The following is a 13,886-nucleotide window of genomic DNA, read 5'->3' as shown; positions in this document are numbered from 1 at the left end:
AGCATGGATGGAATCTCTATGACATCTGAGAGTAGGGATGCTCTTCAGCAAGACAGATTTATCCAAGGATAACAGTCAAGAGGATCTGCAAATTTATGACCTTCTTTTAATGCCCCCAAAACATATTTTACATAACAGAAACCCAAGTGCTTCCAGTCACAGCTTTATTTTTCTTTTCAGAGAGAGGGGAAGGGAGGGAGAATGAGAGGGAGAGAAACATCAATGTATGAAAGAAACATTAGTTGGTTAACTCTTTCATGTCCCCAGCCAGGGACCTGGCCCGAAACCCAGGCATGTGCCCTGACCGGGAATTGAGCCAGTGACCCTGTGGTTCACAGGCTAGCACTCAATCCACTGAGCCACACCAGCCAGGGCAGCTTTATTTTCTATAATTACATGCTCGATAACTTATAGGTAAAATTTGATTAATATTTGATTTTTCTTTGCATTGCCATTAAATTTTGGCTTTCTCCTTTCTCATTTTTAAGGCATCACTCAATTTTTAATATATCAGTATATTATTCAGAGTTATGCAAGAGCTGATGTTAAAGGTCTGAGTTATATTTAATTCTAGAAAATCTTATATATTTTTACTTCCAAAAATAGGTTTTCTACTAAGTCTGAGTGGTGTCCAGTATATTTTAACTTTTTTTTTTTTAATGTTGATTTCTCTTGCTAGCAAATTAAGGAATAGGATACAAAACACCCTAACCACAAAAGCTTAAAATTCCCAGAGAAGAATCAGATGTGAAACTGAAAACACTGGAACTTACTTGAACTGTAATTAGCTTGAAATGGAATGTGAGGGAGAGGTCTGCAAGGAGGCCAGGAAAACAGAGGGCAAAGGAAGAAGTGTCTGAGCACCATGCCAGCACTGCTGAGGGAGAGAGTGCCTTGAATATGGGTCTGTGCTTATCAAACAACTTAAAAATCAAATTCCTTACCCAATGATGTGTTTATTGATTTGAGAGAGAAATGGGAGAGAAATATCTATCAGTCCGTATAGATTTTAGAGACAGTAGAGACAGGAAGGGAGGGAGAGAGAGAGAGAGAGAGAGAGAGACAGAGAGAGAGACAGAGACAGAGAGAGAGAGACATGGATTGGTCAGGATTGGTCACCTCCGGTACGCACCCCAATGGGGGGGATCAGACTTGTAACCTTTGAGGAGTGTACAGGTTGAGGCTCCAAGCAACCGGATTTGCCTACGGAAGTTGCCAGTCTACCAGTTCAAACGTTAGACCCTTGGCATTTGTATTTTTATTATAAATGAATTACTTTGGCATTTCTTTAACCAGCAGGGCTGAGCAGTTAACTTTTGTTGTGGTCCCTCCTAGATAATGCCCCTCTTTGAGGGTCTACCTAGGTTGCCAAGACACCAATTTCTTAGGAGCTCATATGCTCTAATGTTTTTTAAAGTAAAAGTTTTTATGGAAATATCAGACATACAGAGGAATACACAAACCATGGAAGTATAGTTCATACATTTTCTCCCCGTGAACACACTCAAGTAAGCTGCCTCCAGGTGAAGAATTAGAGCACTTATTGCCCTTTGGAAGTGCACCACAAGCTCCACCAGGTGCAACTACTACTCGGACTTTGACCACCAAGCGGGAATTTTTCCCTGGGTGTGTTTAACTTGAATCAGCACCCAGGTGGCTCTGAATGGCTTCCGAGCATGAGTCCTTCTGGTTGAGGGTGAGGACTAGGCAGCCCAGGAAGGGTGTTATAGGTTGAATTGTGTCCCCTCAAAAGGCATGTTGAAGTACTAACTCTCAGTGCTTCAGAATGTGACCTCATTTGGAAATAGGGTCATTGATGATGTAATTAGTTAAGATGAGGTCACGCTGGAGTAGGGTGGGCCCCTAGTCCAACATAACTGGTGTCCCTCTAGGAAGCGTGCATGTGGAGACATGCACAGGGAGAACACTAGGTGAAGGCTGACGGTGGATTGGAGTGATGCATCTACAAGCCAAGCAGCACTGAGGAGTGCCAGTGAACCAGCAGCAGCTACAAAGAGGCAAGGAAGGATTCTCCCATTTGGGTTTCAGACAGAGCATGCCTGTCAACACTCTGATTTTGGATTTTTAGCCTCCAGAGACAGTGTATTGTGTGACAGGTGTAGAGTGAGACAATGCACTTCTGTTGTAAGTCGCAACAATTGTGGCACTTTGTTCTTGCAGCCCCAGGAAATGAATACGGAGGGTCTACAGTGGGCCTGGCGCCCTGATCCCTCTGTTCTGCTTCCCTCAGAGTACACCCGGCCCTTGGTGCTGGGGTTGCCCTGGCTATACCCTGCCTGAGCTGCTCCAGTGTGGACTGGCTCACAGAGGGCCCTCCCTTGCCCCTGGCTGCTCCATGTTCGTGAGGTGCCCTATAGGAAGACAGGTTTCATTACCATTCTATGGCTTTTTCTTTATTTCTTTACTCTGCCTTTCATTAGCATTTTCAGACCCAGCCAACTTCTTTTTCTGACAGGCCCCAGAGCAAACCCTGAAAATCAGCCTTCATTTCGTTCCCATGATTTCCTGTTGTCCGGGCCTGTGTCCATTCTCCAGACTCAGGCTGGGGCCGCATCCTCCATCCAGTTTTCCCTGGTTCCTCTGGTCCTGAATCATCTTTGGTAGGAAAAAAAAATACAACTTTATTTTTTAAATGAAATACCTACTTTCAAATAGTTTGGCATTTTATAAGTAAAGGTTTCATTTTGCTGTACTTAGGCATATCAAAGACCAGTTCTCAACTGAGAAAATAAGAACTCCCTCAGATCAAAGAGTAGCCCAACAATTTGACTTTAGTAATAAAAAATTATGTAGAGCATGGTAGATGGTGGGACACTTTCTGCAGCAAAGGACTGGTTTTAGACTGCCTTACAATTTATGTTTGTTTTTTTTTTTTCTGGGCTGAGTTTCTGGTGTTAGGGGAACCACAAGGATCATCCTGTTTGAAACCCCCAGGGTTACTCCGCAGACTCAGGCCGCTTCCTGTGCTCTTCTTCTGTGTCCTTCCTTTGGGATCTAGGGATTCGCTGGTGGCTTCTGTCCTAAATGCTCTTCACACAGTTTCTGCCCTGTAACCTCCGATGCCCGTAGCCTCACTTGGTTGCAGAATGGCTGTCACTCCTGAATTGCCTTTTCCTTTCACTTCAGAAGCCTTTCTTACTGGTAGTAACTGTGGGGAAGTCTCCTGAACATTTTTAAAAATCACAGACATGGGAAGTTTCAAAATTTTGTTCTTCTTTCGGTTCTATTTGTGCTTGCTTGTTCTCTTGCCAAGCCTCTTTAACTTTCTAGTTTCTGCTGGTTTTACACTATATTAATATTTATATTTTGTCCTTTGAGGGGAAAATGCAAAAAAGCTGCATGTTTTATGTTAATCATGTATTCTGTAAAATATACTTACGTAGTTGAAAAGTAATAAAACAGTGAGCTTTGAAGCTGTAGTTAAGAGGTTAGATTGGGACAAAAGATTATGGTTGGTATATTTAATTGTCTGTGTTTAAATGTATGGCTATATGGATTTGCCTTTTGTATACCTGTTCTCTCTTAGCTCAGACAATCATTGCACCCTGAGATCTTGTGCCATGTGACAAATGCATAATAAATATCTATGCTGGATAGATGGACAGATGGACAAATGGATGATGGCATTGCCCACCTTCTTGGCCAGTAATTTCACTGAATTACAGGAAGGATAAATTTCAGTAGAGTTCATGGCTGCCACCCTGAAGCCTGGGGGTGGTTTTCCTAAGCCCAGGAAGATTTCATGGGCTGGAGGCCAGGAATCTAGAAGTGATATCTCTTTGGCTTGTCTATGGAATGTGCTAAAATATTTAGCTAGTTGTTTTTGAAAATGGGGCCTAACAGTATGACTTCTTTGTGATTCCTAGTATTCTGGAGTTACATCTTTCATTGGAAACCCAGATCTATATTTGAAATTTACCTGCTTGAGGATGCTGTGTTCTCCTTTGGAAATCTACTAGGAGAAGAAGAGATGTTTCCTTTCCTCCAAAGAGAAATACCGCTGTTTAAATTTCCTTTGGCATTGCCTAGGCTCAGTTATTTTATAGTGTGAAGAATGCAGCCATTAGTAAACAGTTATATTTTAAAACATCGGCCTTGAAATTTTCTCAGATTCTTTAAAAAAAAAAATTCATTTATTACTTCCTGGAGAGGAGGGAAGGGATAAAGAAAGGGAGAGAAACATCAATGTGAGAGAGAAACATCAATGTGAGAGAGAAACATAATCGGTTGCCTCTCATATGCACCCCAACTGGGGATTGAACCTTTAACCCAGGCATGTACCCTGCCCAGAATGAAACAGCTGACCTTTTGCTTTGTGGAACAACACCCAACCATCTGAACCACATCGGTCAGAGCTCAGATTCTTCTTAATCTTTTTTTTTTTTTTAAATAGAAAATAATGTTAAACATATAGGAGTTCTATAGATGGGTCTTCACATATTTGTAGACTTGACTTTAAACTTGGTAATAAACCTTGTTACGATGTCCTTGAGTTTAATTTTTTCGTTAATGAAAATAGAACATTGTTTATAATCACACGGTTTATAGGTGTAACTATTTAAAGATCAAAGACTAGCATAATATTTCTTAATTGTCTGCTTTATTAAATATTGACTCTGGCATATCATAGGCATTTCCCAATCCCTTGATTCTAAAATATGTTTGGTTATCTTTCTGTGGGATTGTACCTGGGATTATTTTTTGGCCAGAGCACAAAACTAAGCATTCAGAGGAACTTCTGGTTTATCTACTTCCTCGAACACTCTGATTCTTTTGCCCAGTCAGTGTGATTATTAGGAAGAGAAAGCAGTTGTAAGAAGATTATTTCCTGCATCTATTTTCTCTTCAGTATGTTTCGTTTCAACAGGATTATTATAGATTTACCTTAACTAGAGATTTATCGTCTCATTTATAACACTTTATTTTTCTTTTTCAGAGATTCATAGTATTTCAAATATTATCTAGGTTATTTTATACTACTTGAATTATTAAAGGTTTATATTTTAGGCAAAAAACTCCTCTATTTAAAATGAAATTTCTCTTTGAGACTATTTTTAGAAATTTGTAAGATTCACTGACTTTGTAAACTGGCTTTTGTAGATTGGAAAAAAATTTGACTCCAAAATGACATTCAGATTAGTAATTTTCTGAAAACAATTTAAATGATTACTAGCAGGGAATGGTTAATGATAATATATTTGGTTAATAGAATACAGAACTCAGAAAGTATGAATTAGACCATTATTCATCAATATAAATGGACCCCAAAACCAAAAGTGTGGAAGGGAAAAATACAAATTTCAGAATATTATGCATTTGTTATGCAAATGTTAAACATCACAGAAAATGATCTTGTATACCAGGTAATGCTTATAAATGTGCGTGCTTGGACCTGTGTATGAATAATAAGTGGACCGACTCGCTATCGAATTCATGATAGGTGTTGCTTCTGGGAGAAGAGTAACTGGAGTAACGAGGGGAATTTAAATCTGCATTTGAAAAAAATCCCAGAAAAGATATGTTTATTTTGGTTTGGGGGTTCATGGGCATTTGTTATATTGACATTTATGCTTCTATTAACATTTTTGTGATAAAAAAAACTCCCATGTAATATTACCTAAGGAAAGAAGTTTCAACTAGGAGTCATACATTTGTCATGACTGGGAATGAGACTGAAGCTATTCTTTTTTTTTTTTTTAAGTATATTTCATTGATTATGTTGTTACAGTAGTCCCACTTTTTTCCCCCTTTGTTCCCTTCCACCCAGTATCCCCCTTCCCTCTAGCAATCCCATCCACCTTAGTTCATGTCCATGGGTCATGCATATAAGTTCCTTGGCTTCACCCTTTCCTATATTATTCTAACTTCCCCCTGTCTATTTTGTACAAACCAATTATTCTTTTAATCCCTGCATCATTTCCGCATTTCTCCCCCTTCTCCCTCCCAGCTGATAACCCTCTTAATGATCCCTATACCTATGATTCTGTTCCTATTCTGGTTTGCTTGGTTGGATTTTTTTTTTTTTTTCTTTTTTAGATTTAGTTGTTGATAGCTGTGAGTTTGTAATCATTTTAGTGTCCCTAATTTTGATCTTCTTTTTCTTAAGTAAGTCCCTTTGACATTTCATATAATAATGGTTTGGTGATGATGAACTCCTTTAGCTTTATCTTGTCTGGGAAGCACGTCATCTGCCCTTCCATTCCAAGTGATAGCTTTGCTGGACAGAATAATCTTGGTTATGGGTCCTTGCTTTTCATTACATTGAATACTTCTTGCCAGTCCCTTCTTGCCTGCAAAGGTTCTTTTGAAAAATCAACTGCAAGTCTTATAGGCACCCCTTTGTACGTAACTCTCTGCCTTTCTCTTATTGCTTTTAATATTCTCTCTTTATCTTGAATCTTTAATTATGATGTGTCGTGGTGTGGTCCTCTTTGGGTCTAGCTTGTTTGGGGCTCTCTATGCTTCCTGGACTTGTAGGTCTATTTCCTTTGCCGAATTAGGGAAGTTTGCTGTATTATTTTCTCACATAAGCTTTCAATTTCTTTCTCTTTCTCTTCTCCTTCTGACACCCCCATGATTCAGATGTTGGCACATTTAAAGTTGTGCAGAGGTTCCCAAGCCTCTCCTCATTTTTTCCAGTTCTTGTTTTCTCATTCTGTACTGGTTGACAGTTTTTTCTTCCTTATGTTCCAAATCATTGATATGAACCCCAGTTTCCTTCCCTTCACCATTGGTTTTGTGTGGATTTTCCTTTGTTTCATTTAGCATAGCCTTCACTTCTTCCCTTATGCATCTGCCATACTTAAGCATATCTGTCAAGCCTGTAAGCATCTTTATCACCAGTGTTTTGAACTCTGCATCTGTTAGGTTGGCTTTCTCCTTGTTTGTTAATTTGGCTATTTTCTTTTCGCTTAGTCCTCCCACAAGAACCTTGACTCATTCCTTCTTTTGGGCCATACTTCTCAGTCTCCTCATCTTGACAAGTTCCTGTGTTTGTTTGCCTCTGTGTCTTAGGTAGGGCTGTCATTTCTGTTATGTTGTAAGGGGAGGAGCCTTAGGTATTTGTTAGTACAGGGCGATATGTTTCACCACGTTATGGCGCTGTATGTGGGGGAGGGGTCTGAGAGGGAACAATGCTGCTTGCTCAGCACTTGCCCCTTTTCCTGGCACTTTCCCCACTTCCATATGGGACTGGTGCCTCTCTAGCTGTTGCCCTGGCTGTCGTTCCCAGAGTGGTTGGGTCTGCGGATGTTCTAGGACCGTGGGGGCTCTTTAAACAAGCAGACTCTGCTGAGAGACAGGCAGTTTCTGCCTCTGCCCAAACCCCCACCGGTTTGCACAGTCAGAAGCAATGTGACTTTATTTTCCCTGGGGCTGGGACCATGAGCTGCGCCGTCTGGTCTGGTCTGGTGCTGGGAGCGTTCCCCAGGTGTCCCTCACTACTGTTTAAAATGTTTGATCATGCTTTTCCCTGGCCTGTTGTTGCTGCCACTGCCGCCACCACACCACATCCTCTCCGCCCTGCCTCCACCCCTCCTGCCTGTCTGTATGAGTATTTCTTCTTTATATCTTTGTTTGTTGGACTTCCATGCAGCTCGATTTTCTGGAACTTCTGGTTGCCTCTAGTTTTGAGGTAGTTACATTTCTTCTTAGTTGTGGAGGGAGACGCAGCATGTCTGTCTAGGTCTCCATCTTGGCCAGAAGTCCCTGAAGCTATTCTTATACATCTATATTTTACAATTTCATTGTGTGAAAAATGAAAGTTGACAGAATGAGTCTGGAACATGAGGAGATCTGCAACTTGACCTGGCTCTTGGGAAACTCAAATATCTCACAGGTTAAGAATAAAGACCCCAGCAGTAGACTGGTAGGCCAAGCTCTGGCTTGACCTCTTCTAGCTCTGAGAGCTTGGATAAGTCAACATCTCTGAGCCTCTCTTTCCTTATCTGTAGAACGAGAATAGCAGGGCCGGTCTCAGCACTGCTGTCAGGTTTACATGAGTCCGTGCAAGTAGCAGCTATGCAACACAGAGTAGCTGTCATTATTTTCATCACTGCTCCTGTCAGCAGCTGCAATTCTTTCAGCGTGCTATATTCATTTTCACCTCTGTGTCTTGGAGAACGATGTTTCTTCTGCCCGGAATGTTTTTTATTTCCACCCTAATTACATCTGGTGAACTCTTTCACAGAGGAGTTTTCTTATTCTCTCAACTTCTTCAGAGAAGCTTCCTGTTATTCCCCACCTTGGGTCAGTTCCTACTCAAACCACAACTGTCCTTTAAAAGTTACTTACGAACTACTCTCTCTCCTGGATTGTAAACTTTTTCTTCTCCATTACTGTATCATAAGTATCTGCAACAATCTTTCACTTAGAGCAGGCATTGAGAAATTATTTATTGACTAAATGAACAAAGTCACAGAAGGTGAAAACTTTTAGTTAATATTTCCGGGAAATGAATTTGACTCAATGTATTTTGACTAAAAGAAATCAGCCCCAGGATTATATAATTTTATAAAAAAAATATATCACATGTATTGGTTTATTTGCTATAATAAATTATAAGGCAACCCAAATAAAGATTTACATCATATTTATAATTTTAGAGGTTTTAGAGGATCGTCTGGTGTTCCTGTGGAAAGTAGGAACATATCCAACACTTTAATCTTAAGGTTTGATTTATGAGATTGTTTATCCTCAAATTAACTCACTTTTTTCTTTTAAAAATAGCAAAAGATGAATTAACAGACAGGAGATGATACTTCCCAGGGAGCAGAATAAGCTAAGGTCAATCAGAATAAACTGATATAATAAGTAGTTGGAAAAAAAGGGGCGGGGGCTTTTGTAAGTCAGATGGAATTGTTACTTACAACTCTTAAGCAAACTAAAACAGTGAACCCATTAGAAGGGGGACTTTTAGAGTTGAAGAAAAGGCAGGAAAATGCTTCCCCCTTCGTTGTGGGTTTATTTTCTCTGGGAAAGAAACCTAAGAATGCTTTAAAATTTGTGGGTCTTTGTGTTCAGATATTAGCATTTTATCTAGGAAAGATATCACATGAGATTTTGAACTGATAGCAAGCCCAAATTTATTAACTAAGTAGGGAAGCAGAACAAAAATATGAGCAAGCAAGAAACAGGGGCTTTCTAAGCATTGAAAGAATTTTTATGACTCAGATGAGTGGTAGGGAGGTGAAATTCCAGGGTTAGAAAAATAATGTAAAGGTCTACATTGATAACCCTACAAATCATAGCCTTAGAAGACTTTCCCCCTCTCCACCTTTGAAGATTTAATAACACAAATCACTGGGAAATATTACTTTGTAGCCATATTTTCTCTCATCCTACCTCTCTGTTAACTGTGGTATACTGACATCATAAATAATTGCATTTTGAATGCATATATTCATTCATTCATTCATTCATCAAAACATGCTTATTTATCTGCCAAGTTGCAGTCTGAGCGTCATTTTTTTTCTTTTTAAATAGAAGTGAAACATCTTTCTCTTCCTTATAATTGTGCAAAATTAGTTATTGCTCAGAAGTATGGCCTGGCTGGTACTGTAAGATACTAAGGTACAATTTTTTTTTGGAGACTTGAATGTTTGGATTCATAAAATGCTGCTTATAACCAATTAACCTATTTATTGATCATTGGCCCCCAAATCGGGTAAAGAGGACTTTTAAAGTCATCTGGTTAGAAGACTCTGTGCACTTTGGGAAACACTGGTTTAAATAACATTCTAATGCTTGTAACCAAGCTACATTCTTGACAAGACCCACAGCTTTAACCCACAGCACTGGCATCATGTGGGAGCTTATAGAAATGCATATCCTCAGGCCCCCAGACCTACTGAATCAGTTCCACAAGATGCTCAGGTGATGCCAGTGAACATTCAGGTTTATTAAGCACTGCTGTCCAAATCCCACCCCAGTGGTTTTTAGGACAGAGTATCTTTAGTAGCAAGTGATTCATTATCCAGCAGTACAGCATGTATAGTTATCTTTAAGCAGCCTAAATATTAGCAGGTTCTTCCTTAGTGAACTCAAATCTAACTTCTTGAATGTTGTATTCCCCAGCCATCGCTTAGCCACCAGCAGCCTTCAGAACCTGGCTAATGCCTCTTCTTCCTGAAGACCGTCTAAACGTGAGAATGCGCTATTTTATTTCCTCCCTTGAGCTAAGCTTCTCCAGGTGTAATTAAATCCCAGTTCCCCAAGTTGTTCCTGGTATAATACTGAGGTTTCTTTTCCTACTTATATAGACTAGAAAACTTTAAAAGGGCCCTTGCAACTTTGATATTGTGATTACACCTTTACATCAGCTGGTAATAAATAACAATAGGTAAAAGACAATAGAAACTGAGGCGCTGTATTTTTATACATTTAGGGAAAGTGCTGCTGAGGCATACAGTTATCATTATCCATAATTCCCTTAGGGAAGGTTCAAAAGTCTATGTCATGGTGGAGGCTTCTAATGTAATAACAGCCACTAAAGAGTCCTGCTGCCTGCCTTCTAATTTCTAAATGTCAACTACTTAGCACTTCAGAACTGAAATGAATGTGGAAATATATGAAAATAATCATTTTTCTGTTTCTCTATAAATTTTAAGATTTAATATTTTAGTCTTAAGATTTGGATTTTAGATTGAGATTAAAATTTTAAACTTTTAAGAAAAAAGTTCTCAATAGTCTACAACTCAGCACATGAACCGATTTAGTTTTCCTTTAGTGACTTTCAGTAATGTGTTGCACACACATCAAACACGTAGAAGTAACCTAAGTTACCTAAGTGTACTCAGCTTTTGAAAATTTTCTTTCTTTTACTTACTGTATGATTTTCATAATAAAGCAAAACTATTTCCTTACTGCATGACATTAGAGTTCATAGGTGGCTTCTGAAATAAAATCTTTGCCATATTTTTGTTGGTTTTCATATTTGTTTCTCAAGAATTTTTAAAAAAACAACATTTTCTACTAACACAGGAAACGCACAGCCGCGGGTTTTGTGGCTGTTGGTGGTGGTGGTAATGTAGCAAGTTTAGCCAGTCTTATGTAAGACAAGCTGTGGCAGGAGCATTGAAAGATTTTTTTCAAAATTTTGTTGAGAAAGTGGCCACAGCACATTCTTAAACTAGTTGCTATTTTTACTAATTTCCTCACACTTTCTCTCCCCCTCCCTTTCTACTTGATGTTTTCATCCTCCTTGACCTCCTCCTCCTTCTCACTCTCCCTCCCTTCCCTTCCCCTTCAGAAGGTTTTCAGAGCAACAGCTCCACCTCTCACGTACGAATTTAACAATAAAGCTGTGTGTATGTGTGGAGAGAAGCTGAATAATAAGACAGATGGTTCTTTCATTACCAGGTTGCTTTGGATTAATTGAGCTGGATATGTTATTTTTCGCAAGGAGACGGAGCTGGATCCTGTGGATAACCAGTCATGATCTACTGTAATGTAATCTACTCGTATGCTGCTGGTTTTGCTGTTGGATTTTTTTGTTTTGTTTTTGGTAATTTCATCATCCTGTAGAGCATTTTTGGAGGGATCAGGAGTGAGTTCACTAAAATAGTGTTTTCATTAAAACGTTTCTAATAAATTAAAATTTTTCTTGGGTATCTGAGCCATTCTTACAAACGTGTTGTCTTTGTGTTTTATTTCAGTATTTGCAAGAGAAGAAGAAGCACAATTTTTGTCTTGGATAATTTCTAGTGGTACAACAATTTAGCAGACAGCCTCCAGAAATTCCGGCCCCCTTACCACAATCTTCACCTTCAGAAACAGAGGGCCTTTGGGAAACAGATTCCTTGAAAGTGCAGGTAAGCAAAGGCAACATTGCCATTGTCTCGATTTTTTAGATGTCAGCTTGAACACTTGAAATGTTCTTATACAGTGTATATGGCTGCCTCTTTATCTGTTTGGAGTTTAAGATGAGGCCAGATGGCCTATGAGACTATTAATATAACTAATGACTCTTCAGTATACCCCAAAGTTGAACTATGGAAGTTTTAAATATTATTTTTATTCTCAATCTGAATGGGCCATCTTTGGGACTATTTTAAACCAACCTGGAAGTGAAAGAGTAAGAAAACTCTAAAGTCGAACTAGACCGTTACATGAATCACTATTATAGAAACTGTAATCAGTAAACTGTGTAACTTTGGGCAAGATGCTTGCCCTGTTTGTGCCTTGTTTTCTCAGTAGGATGAACTTTAATTCCCTCTCTGTCTTTAAATGCGACTATTAATAACACTTTTTTTATTAAAGTACCTTAATATAAGTTTCAGGTATATTCTCCTTAGTATTCCTAGAATCTCAATTTATAACTTTATTCTGAGGATGCGCTGGAGCTCAAATGTCCACCCAGAATTAGCTTGATGTTTTTTACCCATGAGTCCATGCAGTCTTTGTGGTTTGTTAAACTTTGTCAGAGAAAAATTATTCTACTAGTGGATTTGTTTCATTACAGTTTTATTTGAATGTTGTTTTGTGAAGGGCACTTATTGACTAAGAACTTCATGATTAAGTGGTACTGGCGAATGTGGACCTTTATAATGATTTTGGGATTTAGTCCTTGAGAATCTCTTGGTCTCTTCTTATTCAAACCAGAATTATTCATGAGTGGTTTCAAAGCTCTTCCCCAGTGTCCCAAGCCACTGGGCTTGCTGAACTCCTGAGACGGTGAACCTAGGCTGGAGGTAGTGCTGGATCTTCAGATTTCTCAATGCCAGAAACATCTGAATTTAGTGGAATCTGGCTGTAATTATCTTGGTGACTTGTGGAACTGCCTTTCTTGTCAATCTTTACATCTCCTGGCATCTAGAACAGAGAAATATTTTGAATCTTTATAACATAATGGTGAAGAGCATGGATTCTAGCGTGTGCCTCAGTTCAAATCCCAGTCACTTACTACTTGGGTGTTCTTGGGTACCTTATCACTTTTCTGGGCTTTAGTGTCTTCATCTGTATGATAGGGATGACAATTAGTACCTTTCCTAAAGGGTAGTTTTGAGGATTAAAAGCATTATACATCTAAAGCATTTAAAATAGTCTGTTTATCTCCATCTGTTGCAGTGATTCTTCTTCTGCCCGCATTCTCTACTCTAGGGGCCAATCAACTCTTCTTACCTTGTTAGGCATTGTTGATTGACCCCTGCTTTTGCTTCTGAGCTTAGAACACAGTATTTGATTCCAATCAGAGTGAAAGATGAAACCTATTCTCCAACTCAGATTATTTAGAGTTCTTGATTTTATTCTTTGCTCCAGTTTGATATGCTGATTACAAATCTGGGTTGTTTGTTTTTATTAATTCAGAGCAGTTTATTATGAAAAACATAAAAATGTGTGGGTTCTATAGCCAGAACTAGGGTCTAATTCTAAGATGAATTTTGCTAGTGAATTATTACTGTCTTGAATGACTTTCATTTTATATTCAGAAGAAGTTGAGTAAGGCTTCCTATCATAGATAATTTGAAATGTTGCATGTTCCAAAATAATAGCTAGCACAGTAATGGAAGCTTAGGTTTTTTTTTTCTGTGTGGTTGCCTCTCACTTGTGCCCCCAACTGGGGACCTGACGTGCAACCTAGTCATGTGCCCTGACTGGGAATCGAATGAGCGACACTTGGCTCACAGGCCGATGCTCAATCCACTGAGCCACAGCAGCCAGGGCTAGCTTAGGTTTTTTGAGGCTATTATTCACACAATGCCACAAGTTCTTTAGGATCTTTCCCAGGATGTTATGACATTAGTTTTTTAGTGAGGGCTTGATGAATGGGCAACTAATATTGGGTTGGCCAAAAAGTCCATGTGGTTTTTTTTCCATAAAAAACACATTTTTTAAATTTTCACCAATAACTTTATTGACTCGGATAT

At 39.0% G+C, this 13,886-nt stretch overlaps 1 protein-coding gene across 5 annotated transcripts in view; it reads left to right on the top strand.

Moving 5' to 3' along the window:
- The window catches only part of ST3GAL6 (ST3 beta-galactoside alpha-2,3-sialyltransferase 6), a 75,860-nt gene that overhangs the window by 8,771 nt on the left and 53,203 nt on the right, over positions 1–13,886 (top strand). For 2 of the 5 annotated variants that reach the window (XM_090276134.1, XM_090276105.1), the window contains exon 2: positions 11,676–11,831. The gene's annotated coding sequence lies outside the window, so the exon portion shown is untranslated. Of the gene's footprint in view, positions 1–10,095; positions 10,164–11,379; positions 11,567–11,675; positions 11,832–13,886 lie in introns of all 5 variants that reach the window. The other 3 variants (XM_090276126.1, XM_090276117.1, XM_090276109.1) reach the window with 3 other exon arrangements.

The sequence above is a fragment of the Furipterus horrens genome, unplaced genomic scaffold (assembly GCF_987537825.1).
Source record: "Furipterus horrens unplaced genomic scaffold, mFurHor1.1.pri manual_scaffold_1, whole genome shotgun sequence".
In the NCBI taxonomy this organism is placed as follows: domain Eukaryota; kingdom Metazoa; phylum Chordata; class Mammalia; order Chiroptera; family Furipteridae; genus Furipterus; species Furipterus horrens.
The sequence above is the reverse complement of the archived record's forward strand: the minus strand, read 5'-3'. Positions and strand labels throughout refer to the sequence as shown.